The 13,348-nt window shown below is 40.1% G+C and overlaps 1 pseudogene; it reads left to right on the top strand.

Annotated features, from left to right (window-relative positions):
- The first annotated feature begins 1,704 nt into the window (after nucleotides 1–1,704).
- Nucleotides 1,705–7,155, top strand: LOC139417455 (fucolectin-like; annotated as a pseudogene).
- Nucleotides 7,156–13,348: the final 6,193 nt, after the last annotated feature.

Here is a 13,348-nt window from a genome sequence, read left to right as displayed (position 1 = left end):
ATATAAGGGGTATACTACAAAGCATCACCAATGAGTTAGCCTGCCAACTTTGATAGAAAACTAAATAATGACTGATTTTCAGGTGCACTAAGAAAGCTAAACATCAATATGTTTTGAGTTGTTGAGTCAATTAGACCATACCCGTTCCATGATTATCTTTCAAAAAATAAAAAGTGATTTCTGAATATTTAGGCTTGTCAGTGGCTAACTCTGCTTGGCAGTATACCCAATCTGGTCATTTCTAAATAGAAGCTTAGCTTTAGGTGTTTTCATTTAATTTTGCAGTAACCATACAAATGTGACAGAAATTCTCTAGAACTGGATGTACTCCCCTGTTAAAACATTGAGAAAGAGTTGGCAAAGAACGTAAGTAAATGTATTAACAGTTTATAGAATATGAATTAACGCAATAACCTTAGAAACATCAGTGTTTTGACTGCTCTTTGAATGCACCTCCGACTACAATGGATATTCTCTCACTCATAAGGGCCCGGGTAGACCATAACCACTGTATTACAACGGATATTAACTCACTCATAAGGGCCCGGGTAGACCATAACTACTGTATTACAACTGATATTCATTCATTCATTCATAAGGGCCAGGGGAGACCTTCTGTTTTACGATGGATATTCACTCATTGATAAGGGCCAGGTTAGGCAATAACTTTTATAACCATTTCCTGGAAAACTAAAATGTACATCTGCCACTAAATAATGAGTGTAACTAAATAATCTCACCCCTAGTGTTTTTATCCTGACGCAATCAGTTAGCAAGCTAACTTTGATAAAACACCAGAAATAACTATTGATTTTCTGCTTCATTAACCTCTACATTGCCGGTGGGTCCCCCATGGGACGGTTGAGCTAACGTAGGCTAATGTGATTAGCATGAGGTTGTAAGTAACAAGAACATTTCCCAGGACATAGACATATCTGATATTGGCAGGAAGCTTAAATTCTTGTTAATCTAACTGCACTGTCCAATTTACAGTAGCCATTACAGTGAAAGAATACCATGCTATTGTTTGAGGAGAGTGCACAGTTATGAACTTACATTTTTAATAAACCAATTAGGTACATCTGGACAGTCTCCAATAATGCAATGGTTCATTGGATCAGTCTACAACGTTGCACATACACTGCTGCCATCTATTGGCCAAAATCTAAATTGTGTCTGTGCTGGAATAAGACATTATGGCCATTCTCTTGCATTTAAAAGATGATGGTACAAAATAAAACGCATGGTTTTTACTTTGAATTATCTTTTACCAGATCTATTGTGTTATATTCTCCTATATTAATTTCACATTTCCACAAACTTCAAAGTGTTTCCTTTCAAATGGTATCAAAAATATACATATCCTTGCTTCAGGACCTGAGCTACAGGCAGTTAGATCACCTAAAATGATCTATGTCATTTTAGGTGAACATTGAAAAAAGGGGCAGATTCTTAATTAATTAATTAATTTAATTCACTTTTTTTGCGAGTTACTTACAACATGCCTATTGCAAGCTTATCTTACAAAAAATATTTAGGCAAGTTATCCAACTCTGACTATTATTGTCAACATTGCAGAGGAGTTAGTTTGTTTGTATATTTCTCTTTTAGTCCCCAATGGGGAATAATCTTCCAAGAGTCCATGACATAGAAAATATAGTATTATAAGAAATTGATCAGGGTACCATCTTTTGTCCACTTGATATGGCTGGGGAGGAGGCGGGTAAGCTAGACAGTCAGGAACTATCATCTTTTCGTTAGACATACACTACCGTTCAAAAGTTTGGGGTCACTTAGAAATGTCATTGTTTTTGAAAGAAAAGCACAAAAAAAAGTTAATTAAAATAACATCAAATTGATCAGAAATACAGTGTAGACATTGTTAATGTTGTAAATTACTATTGTAGCTGGAATTAGCAGATTTTTATGGAATATCTGCATAGGCGTACAGAGGCCTATTATCTGCATCCATCACTCCTGTGTTCCAATGGCACGTTGTGTTAGCTAATCCAAGTTGATCATTTTAAAAGGCTAATTGATCATTTAGAAAAGCCTTTTGCAATTATGTTAGCACAGCTGAAAACTGTTGTTCTGATTAAAGAAGCAATAAAATTGGCCTTCTTTAGACTAGTTGAGTATCTGGAGCGTCAGCATTTGTGGGTTCGATTACAGGCTCAAAATGGCCAGAAACAAAGAACTTTCTTCTGAAACTCATCAGCCTATTCTTGTTCTGAGAAATTAAGGCTATTCCATGCGATAATTTATGTTGTAGTTGGCCTTTGCAAGGGAATTTTGTATTGTGTTTTGAGAATCTGCAGAGAGAAGAATGAGGTGGCTGTGTCATTATTGTTGTAGTCTTGACTTTATACCTTTTTTTACCTTTATTTAACTAGGCAAGTCAGTTAAGAACAAATTCTTATTTTCAATGACAGCCTAGGAACAGTGGGTTAATGAACTACCTTGTTCAGGGGCAGAACGACTGATTTTTACCTCGTCAGCTCAGGTATTCAATCTTGCAACCTTTCGGTTACTAGTCCAACGCTCTAACCACTAGGCTACCTGCCACCCCTTGCTGGTTTCTGTCCTGCAATCTTATTGTCCTCCATAACCAGAAGGAGCCTCTTCCCCCAAAATGCCCCTGCTTTGGGGTATTTTTCAGCAGGGCACAGTGGAATGACTCCAGATAACCTGAGTTTTAGAAGTCAGAAGAGAAAAGGGGTAGATTAAGTTGATTGCATGGTCTGGAAGGTACTCTGTGGTCCTCAGGCTACTTTTAACCACCTGTAACCTCATAACACAAACCATACCCTATTCATGTTTATACTATGCTTACTGTAAATGTATCTATGCTTACTGTAAATTTAACTACCTCAGCCGTCAGCTTGTAAATATTTTGGCCGACTTACCTTCACTTTGTGCAGAGCTAGGGGTTGGAAGTGCATGTTGGTGGAATCAGATTATGTACCACCTACAACAATACAGTTTAAGCATCAGTGTATAAAGAGTTTTCTTTGTTCTGCTGTATTATTGACTGTATGTTTATTTACTCCATGTGTAACTCTGTTGTATGTGTAATGAACTGCTTTGCTTTATCTTGGCCAGGTCGCAGTTGTAAATGAGAACTTGTTCTCAACTAGCCTACCTGGTTAAATAAAGGTGAAATAAATAAAAAATCCCACTAATTGTATTGATTTATGTTACATTGGCTAGCTAAGCATTCCATAAATCAGATATGATTGGCTGAGCCGTTTTACTGTGTTCGTCCAGCAGAATGTTGTCAGGTTTGATGTCTCTGGAAAAGGACACTCTCTCACACACACACACACACACACACACTCTTGAGGTGGTAGGTTATGGACATGTGAGACCCCAGCACTAAAACACTCCAGGGAGACAAAATAGTTTTAGATTCAACTGAATTTATAATAAATGTAGTTCATTATATCTATTTTGAATTTCTGTTTATATAAATGTTTTTCTTTCTTGCTGGTAGAAAGCATATATAACTTCATAAATTATTATGGATGTTTATGTTTATCTGTCTGGTTCTGTCTTTAAGTGTATATCACAAAGTAGAGGTTTAGTACAAATAAATTAACTTCAAAGTTTAATATGCATTATGTGTACATTTGAATAATAGATTAATTGATTGTAATGATTTAAAGTGAGATGTATTCTGAGTAAAAGCACTGATGTTAAATAAACCACAGTTTACATATTTCACCTCAGGTAGTAGATGAGGTTCTATGGATGACTGCTAACCAAATCCCCCCGGGAAACACCACACACATACAAACATACACACACACGGGATGGTGTGCTACGGACCACTGCTAACCAAATCCCCCCGGGCAACACCACACATGCACACACACACATAAGCACGCACGCACACACACACACACACACACATACAAACATACACACACATGGGATGGTGTGCTACGGACCACTGCTAACCAAATCCCCCCGGGAAACACCACACATGCACACACACACATAAGCACGCACGCACACACACAGACACACACACACACGGGATGGTGTGCTATGGACCACTGCTAACCAAATAAACCTCACTTTACCTTCCCATTGTTTGGCTAATACAGGGTTGTATTCATAAGGCACCAAATGAAAGAAACCAGATTGAAACAGTGAGTGAGTTACTACCTGATCTTATCCAATAACAAACACTTTTTTTTAATCCCCTTGCATAAAGTTGCTAAATTTTTTCTGCTGTGTGTCCTAATGAACATGACCCAGGTTTGAATGTTGTCCGGACAGAGGGAATAATAAGAGAACGAGAAGAAGAAGATCCATCACACACACTGTGTCACGACTTCCGCCAAAGTCGGCTCCTCTCCTTGTTCGGGTGGCTTTCGGGGATCGACGTCACCGGCTTTCTAGCCATCCCCGCTCCATTTTTCATATATCCATTTGTGTGTAATTGTTTCATATTATGTGGTGTTAGTTTGTGCGCTTTACTTTTATGTTCCATTTTTTGAGCGTGTTTGATTTATGGAGTGCTCTCGTTTTTGGAACTATAATAAAAGTGCGCCTGTTCATTATACTTTGCTCTCCTGCACCTGACTTCGCCTCCAATACACCATTGACACACTGAGAGGAGCGAAGAAGTCACCGGAGGACAAGATAGACCTGTCAGTACAGGTATCTTTATTTATGTTTGGATATACTGTTTTATTGTTCAAAACCTTGGCTAATAATATAAAAAGAATGATGATATAAGTAAATAAATAGATTATTATCACATTATTTAAAGGTTATTGTTGTGGTGGTATGTGTGACATGGAAATGCTGAAAGGACAAGAATAGTACATCCACATCCTATACATGGCAGGTGTTGGATGTCCAGAAATAGATCATATTAAAAGATAATTAAAAGGGGGTAATGTTTAATATTATTAATTCATATTGAATGATGAATATGTTGCTACATCCCAGATCCATGGAGTGGAGTAGGAGAGCTGTCCCTGTCTCTGGTGAGAACTAAATCCCTACAAGGGTTCGGGTCAATTCTATTTCAGTTCCTGTCAAATCAGAACACCACATTCCAATTAACCTGTTAAACTCTAAGAGATTCTTATGACATTGTCAGCAGGAAGATTTTAGTTCCATTTGCAAAAAGACAAGTCCTGTAGCTTTCAAATGAACCAATCAGAATTGAAAAGATCATTCAAATGTCAGTGTACTTCCTGAATTGACTAAAATGGAAATTGAGTTGACCCCAACCCTTTCATCTAAAAGTCAGAGATCTTTAATGATCAGCATTACCCTATAGCATGTTACACAATTTGTCATATAATGTTAAAGTGTATTCACAATATTATTCTCTATGACAAATTCATAATATTATTCATTCATAATATTGTTGTTTTACAGGGATCTTCCTACTCTTTTGGAGGGTCACCATGCAGATAGGTAAATGCATTTTTAATAAAGCAGACAGACAGACAAAAACAAACAAACCAAATCAACTAATCAATGAATTAAGTATCAGTATTGGCCACTGTGACAGAACCTAGGCCTAATAATACATTTAGTTCAGTTAATGTCACAATTAACGGTAACTAATTACATTTGATAATGTTGGTGCAGGCAGGTGTGTGTGCAGGGGGTATTTCTATATATTTGAGGTGTTTTCACTAGGAACCAAATGGAACAAAATGGCCGACACAGGGAGGGACTAATCTGAACTGACCTGTCAAACGTTTTCAGTTGCAAAATGTATGGCTACGGTTTGCATGAATAAACCTGTGTATTATATCTGTCTCTGTCACTCAAACAGACAACGTGGCATTGAGAGGAGTGGCTGCTCAGTCTTCCCTTTTTAATTGGGATTATAGTCCAAGTAAACTCATCGATGGAAACCGCAACTCTAACTATAACTATGGTGGATCCTGCAGCAGCACTGCATTTAACACCAACCCCTGGTGGAGAGTGGACCTGCTGGATGTGTACAGAGTGACAGCTGTCACCATCACCAACAGAGGAGACTGCTGTCCTGAGAGACTTGATGGTGCTGAGATCCGCATCGGTAACTCACTGGAGAACAACGACATCAACAACCCCAGGTGACACATACTGTAGACATTTGTAGATATTCATTTATTCTCTTGTCGGTGTTCAGATATGGTCTTCATTCTTCTGGGGCTGTTCTGTGTCTGTATTACAACGGCATCAACAACTCCAGGTGACAAATAGACATCAGTACATTTTTATGTCCAGTCTTGAAGGAGATTGGATACATTGGTCTTGATCCATGCTTCTGTAGCTATTCAGCGGTTATATATTTAACAGAATGACTGTATTCTCTATGGTACATTGTAGAGTCCTCATTCCCCCTCTATCCCTCTCTCTATCTTTCAGATGTGATGTCATCTCCCACATCCCAGCAGGAGAGACCAACACCTTCCAGTGTAATGAGATGACCGGTCGCTATGTTGTTGTTGTGATCCCTGGACAGAACAAGATTCTCACTCTGTGTGAGGTGGAAGTATATGGCACTCCTGCAGGTAATCATCTGTAACTGTCATCACTCTTCACATTCATCATCAAGTAACATTTACGTTACACTTATATATCAGAACATCAATGTTCTGGAAGTATAAGTAATGTGCTTGCTAACAGGAACATCACTCTAGATTTCTGTCATATTCTTATTAGTGTGACTTGCTTCTGCAGTCACACTTCTAATGTTGTATTTATACCTTGTATAGAGATTGTAATAATAACTGAATTCTTGAACTCTTATTTCAGACCCTACTACCCCCCCCCCCCCCCCCCCCCCCCCCCCCATCTTCTAAACATGTCAAAGTCATTTCTGTATTAAAACATTTTTCTCTGTCCCTGTAGTTAATGTCGCTTTGAAAGGAGTGGCCAGCCGGTCATCACTGAATGGGGATGGCCAGGCTCACAATGCCATTGATGAGAACAGAATCAAACTATCACCTAGGATCCTGCACCCACACTGAACAGGAGACCAACCCCTGGTGGAGAGTGGACCTGCTGGATCTGTACAGAGTGACAGCTGTCAACATCACCAACAGAGGAGATGTTGTTCCTGAGAGGCTTGATGGTGCTGAGATTCGTATCGGTAACTCACTGGAGAACAACGGCATCAGCAACCCCAGGTGAGTAGTGAAATAGAATAAATAACATTGTACTGTAATACAATAGTCATGTATGTTGCTCTCTGTAAAATAGTAATGTCTCTTGCTCTCTTCCCCACCCCCTCTCTCTCCCCAACCCCCTCTCCATCTCTCTCACCCCTCCACTCTGTCCCCCCACCCAACCTCTAAAATAATGTAATTTGCTCTATCCACCATCCCCTTCTCTCTCTCCCTCTCTTCCCCTTACCCCCCTTCTCTCTATTCCCACACCCCCCTCCTTCACTCTCTGTTCACCCATCCTCCCCACCCCTTATCTCACCCCTCCTTCACTCACCCCCCACCCCCCTTCTCTCATCCCCCGCAACTCTCTCAACTCTCTCTAATTTTTCTGTTAAGGATTGTTTTTATTAGAGGCATTCTGATACAAAAGAAATGTGTGTAAATGATAACACATTAGTGCAGGAAATTGATTAAAATACTGGAATTAAAGAATGAACTATGCAAATGTGTGCATTAAGGAAATAGATGCATGGGTTACAGTTCAAGTCGGAAGTTTACATACACTTAGGTTGGAGTCATTAACTTGCTATTCAACCACTCAGCAAGTGTCTTGTTAACAAACTATAGTTTTGGCAAGTTGGTTAGGACATCAACTTTGTACATGACACAAGTAATTTTTCCAACAAATGTTTACAGACAGATTATTTCACTTATAATTCACTGTATCACAATTCCAGTGGGTCAGATGTTTACATAAACTAAGTTGACTGCCTTTAAACAGCTTGGAAAATTCCAGAAAATTATGTCATGGCTTTAGAAGCTTCTGATAGGCTAATTGACATCATTTGAGTCAATTGGAGGTGTACCTGTGGATGTATTTCAAGGTCAACCCTCAAACTCAGTGCCTCTTTGCTTGACATCATGGGAAAATCAAAAGAAATCAGCCAAGACCTCATAAAGAAAATTATAGACCTCTACGATTCTGGTTAATCCTTGGGAGCCATTTCCAAACGCCTGAAGGTACCACATTCATCTGTACAAACAATAGTACGCAAGTATAAACACTATGGGACCATGCAGCTGTCATACCGCTCAGGAAGGAAACGCTTTCTGTCTCCTAGAGAAATGTACTTTGGTGCGAAAAGTGCGAATCAATCCCAGAACAACAGCAAAGGACCTAGTGAAGATGCTGGAGGTACAAAAGTATCTATGTCCACATTAAATGAGTCCTATATCGACATAACCTGAAAGGCCGCTCAGCAAGGAAGAAGCCACTGCTCCAAAACCGCCATAAAAAAGCCAGACTACTTTTTGCAACTGCACATGGGGACAAAGATCCTACTTTTTGGAGAAATGTCCCCTGGTCTGATGAAACAAAAATATAACTGTTTGGCCATAATGACCATCACTATGTTTGGTGGAAAAAGGGGGAGGCTTGCAAGCTGAAGAACGCCAACACCACCGTCTCCCGACCCCTCCTGTCTCAGCCTCCAGTGTTTATGCTGCAGTAGTGATTCTAGTGAATCACCAGATGATTCTACTGGCGATGGTGATTCTACTGCTGGTGGTGATGGTGGTGATTCTACTGCTGGTGATGACAATTAGTGATGGGCACTGGTATGGAATATCCTTGTCAGTTGTATGTTTTTCAAACTGATATGTGTAGGTTTGAATTAATTACATTGCAACTGTGTGGACTTCACTTTCACGGCTTTGTGAAGCTCAGACAACTGCTTGCTGATTGCCTGATGGACCAGTTGTGAATGCTCTAAGCTTCCCAACCAGTCAGAATATGATGGGAAGCCAGTTGAAGGCCCATCAGCAGGCAGTTATCTTTGTTAAGTGGAGTCACTGTGAGGGTTCTGTGCCAGCGGGAACAGTCATGTATGCTATTTTACATAATAGTGTAGCTCACAAGCAAGGATAAACCGATATCACAATATGACTTTCTCATATCGATGTCAAACCATATCATTATCGATATTGGTACTAAGCCACTAATGATGAGGATGACTACAATGACAATTCGAGTATCATGTATTCACCTTTGGTCTGTAGGTACAAGAGGTCTGTCATATTCATTACTGATTTGACTGTCTCTGTTGTGAACTGGTGGTACAGAGAATGGTGACGTGTTCTTTAACACACTAAAACGTGATGAACACAGAGATGAATAGGTGTACTGTCAACAACTTTATTCTGACAGGGATTCTAGACAGTGCTCCATTCAGAGAGAGGTTCAGATGAACAGACTCCACAGAACTACATCAGGTAAGGACATTTCACCAGTACAGAGGAAAGCTAGCAGGTTTTCTTTACAAAAGTGATAACAACATAATTCATAAAATGTATCATATTTTAAGGGTGATGAGGATGAAACAATCATGTCTAAATGTGTTCACCTTTGGTCTGTAGGTACAAGAGGTCTGTTATTATGTCATGGACAAGAAGGTGCTGGTCTTGTTTCTCTCTGGTCAGTGTCTTTATTAAGGTTTTGTTTTTAAATCCAGATTTTAGATTTTAGTTGACAACATTTATCTGGCAGAATTTTCCATTTACAAGTATTTTCACATATTGAGCTGGAATGGATATCTATAGGCTACAGTAGTTTTAGAAAATATCATCATTTGTTTGGTAGAAACATTTATATGGAGAGGTATGCTGGTCGAAAAGTTACCAGCTTTTTATGCTTGCGTCACACTGCATGGAGAGCACCGTGGCAGAAAGCACAATTGCAAGCTTCATTTTCATTGAACATTGTAAGATCGTCAAGTGAGTTCCAAGATGCGAGGCGTAGTCTTCGAGTATTTATCAAATTCGCATCGGGGACAGGGCCGTGCACAGACGTTTGCGCAGCGTTAAAGTGTGCGACTGAACAACCCGGGTCACTCCCAACGCTAACTGTTAAACCACTGCTACTGCAGGTTTAATTGTCCTCACTGGGTGAACCAACGTTCTTCACATAGACACTACAGTGAAAATATGAATGAGATAATGGACTTCTCCACAGGGCTCTACACTCTCTCCTCATGCCTTGCTCATGAGTATCACTTTGTGAACATGGGCAAGAACTGGACTGAAGCACAAGCCTACTGCAGAGAGAAGTACACTGACCTGGTCATCATAGACAACATGGAGGATATGAACAGACTGATCAACACTGTAGACAGTGGTTCTAATGGATCAGCCTGGATAGGGTTGTATAATGGTGTTAACAGCTGGAGGTGGTCTCTAGAAGATATGGACTACTATGGAGAGACTGAGTTTAGGAACTGGGACAGTTCAGATGGTTGCCTGATCACCACTGTGTAGCGACAGGAGAGTATGGGACGTGGTGGGATGACCGTTGCATCATAAAATACTACTCGATCAGCTACGACGGTGAGAAAATGTTACTCTTTGTGTTTACAGCTCTGTTTGTACAATCAGAACATTTTAAAAATAGGAAATTACATCATAACTTAACAAATACTCTAACATGCATATGCAGTGACACCATATAAACATTATTGAAAACAAGTATAGATTTCTTGAGAAATATTCACCTTGACATCAAGAATGCATTCAATAATTGCAGGAAAGACAACCAACATTTCTGAGAGGTTAATCTTGTCAAATGAAGGTATGACATGGGATGAAGGGCAGAGCTACTGCAGACATCACTACACAGACATGGCCAGTGTGAGGAACCTGGCTGAGAGCAGGAAGATAGGGAACATGGTACCGAAGGGAAACTGGCGTGGGTCGGCCTGTTCAGAGACTGGAGCTGGTCGGACCAGAGTAACTCTTCATTCAGATTCTGGCGTTCAGGAGCACCCAATAATCGCTACGGGAACTGTGTGTCGGTGATTGGTAAATCAGGCAAATGGGCAGACTACACATGTGAGACGACACTTCCCTTTTGCTGCTACAGTGGTGAGTTACATGACACAGTGTGTGTGTCACTGGCATAGCGCTGTTTCTCTGAACCCCCCCCCCCCAAAAAAAAACTCTAATGCGTCAGCCACTCACAAAGTATAGTCTACTGATCGCTGTCCATGGTTCTGAAATTGTGACGCCCACACGGCTGCCTATCGATAGGCTATTAAATTATGTGGTGCTAGTGCTAGTAAATCAAATCAAAATCAAATCAAATCAAATTTATTTATATAGCCCTTCGCACATCAGCTGATATCTCAAAGTGCTGTACAGAAACCCAGCCTAAAACCCCAAACAGCAAGCAATGCAGGTGTAGAAGCACGGTGGCTAGGAAAAACTCCCTAGAAAGGCCAAAACCTAGGAAGAAACCTAGAGAGGAACCAGGCTATGTGGGGTGGCCAGTCCTCTTCTGGCTGTGCCGGGTGGAGATTATAACAGAACATGGCCAAGATGTTCAAATGTTCATAAATGACCAGCATGGTCGAATAATAATAAGGCAGAACAGTTTAAACTGGAGCAGCAGCACGGTCAGGTGGACTGGGGACAGCAAGGAGTCATCATGTCAGGTATTCCTGGGGCATGGTCCTAGGGCTCAGGTCCTCCGAGAGAGAGAAAGAAAGAGAGAATTAGAGAGAGCATATGTGGGATGGCCAGTCCTCTTCTGGCTGTGCCGGGTGGAGATTATAACAGAACATGGCCAAGATGTTCAAATGTTCATAAATGACCAGCATGGTTGAATAATAATAAGGCAGAACAGTTTAAACTGGAGCAGCAGCACGGCCAGGTGGACTGGGGACAGCAAGGAGTCATCATGTCAGGTAGTCCTGGGGCATGGTCCTAGTAGTTGGTGTGGATGGGTGGGCGTATAATACTAATGTCAAGCAAATAAGATTGAGTGTTCGAATCTCATCAGACAACTTTAGCATTTAATTTAATTTAGCGACATACTACTTTTTAACTACCCTGCAACAACTTAGCATGTTAGCTAACCCTTTAACCTTTTAACCTAACCCGAACTTCAACTTTTAGCCTAGCTAACGTTAGCAACCAAGCTAATGTTAGGCCCAACAAATTGTAATTCGTAACATATCATACATTTTTCTATCTTGTACGAGTTGCATTTTGTAACATTGTACAAATTGTAATTCGTAACATATCATATGGAATGGATGATCCACAAATTAATACATACCATACGAAATGTAACATATCACACTAATTAGTGTCCCAGATTTACATTTACTGTGTTACGTTTACCCCTGAGTCCAGGTTGGTATTAGCCTATAGCTTTGCTTTAATGGATACATGTTTATTTTTATTTAATTTTCTCATGTTAAGATTAATGTTTGTTTCACAAAGCTGTAGCTCTACGGTGGCGCAATATTGCTATTTTGAATGTTGCTTGGCGTATTGGAAAATTCAAGCATTGCAGATTGTAAAATACATTTTCAATGAAACAGTATACCAATCATTAACCAATCTATTTTTTTAATAAACATCTGTCCTGTAGGCCTACAGCCATCCTTAGCTCTCTTCTCGCTCTCTCGCAGCTTGGATAGAAAGTTTGTGCTGCATAAAACTAAATAATACAATCAGTCCACAATCAAAACAATAGTTTACTACGGATTGTTTCATCATGCAGATAGGTTAGACAGCATTATCTATAGCTACTGTAATTTCCCCTTTGACTTTACAAAAAATGTATCAACCCCTACAAAATGTAAATGAATTATAATCCAGATAATAATTCACATTTCCTGTTGCTGCAAGATTATTTTCCTGCTGTAGCAAACTTGCTCAAATTAAGATCCTACATCTGTCTCTGTTAGTCTTAGTGAAGAAGACACAGCAGGTGGTGAGCGTGAAGCTGACCCCAAAGGACCAGAACATGGACCTGACTGATCCTGACGTACAGGAAGCCATCTTGCAGCAGGTGAATCTCACCTTCTCTTCCTCTTTTGAGAGATTAGAGCCACTTTAGTACAAGTGATAAAGGGTTACTGCAGTATCTGGCCATATATATACAATTGACTACACATTTACCTGTCATCTATAACGACCATCACAACTACATCTTGGCACTCCGGAACCGCTTGCCGCGTGGTAGCAGAGAGTTCAAGTAACACACACATCTCAACATCAACTGTTCATAGGAGACTGCGTGAATCAGGCCTTCATGGTTGAATTGCTGCAAAGAAACCACTACTAAAGGACACCAAAAATAAGAAGACTTGCTTGGGCCAAGAAACACGACCAGTGGACATTAGACCAGTGGAAATCTGTCCTTTGGTCTGATGAGA

This window comes from Oncorhynchus clarkii, chromosome 9 (assembly GCF_045791955.1).
Source record: "Oncorhynchus clarkii lewisi isolate Uvic-CL-2024 chromosome 9, UVic_Ocla_1.0, whole genome shotgun sequence".
In the NCBI taxonomy this organism is placed as follows: domain Eukaryota; kingdom Metazoa; phylum Chordata; class Actinopteri; order Salmoniformes; family Salmonidae; genus Oncorhynchus; species Oncorhynchus clarkii.
The sequence above is the reverse complement of the archived record's forward strand: the minus strand, read 5'-3'. Positions and strand labels throughout refer to the sequence as shown.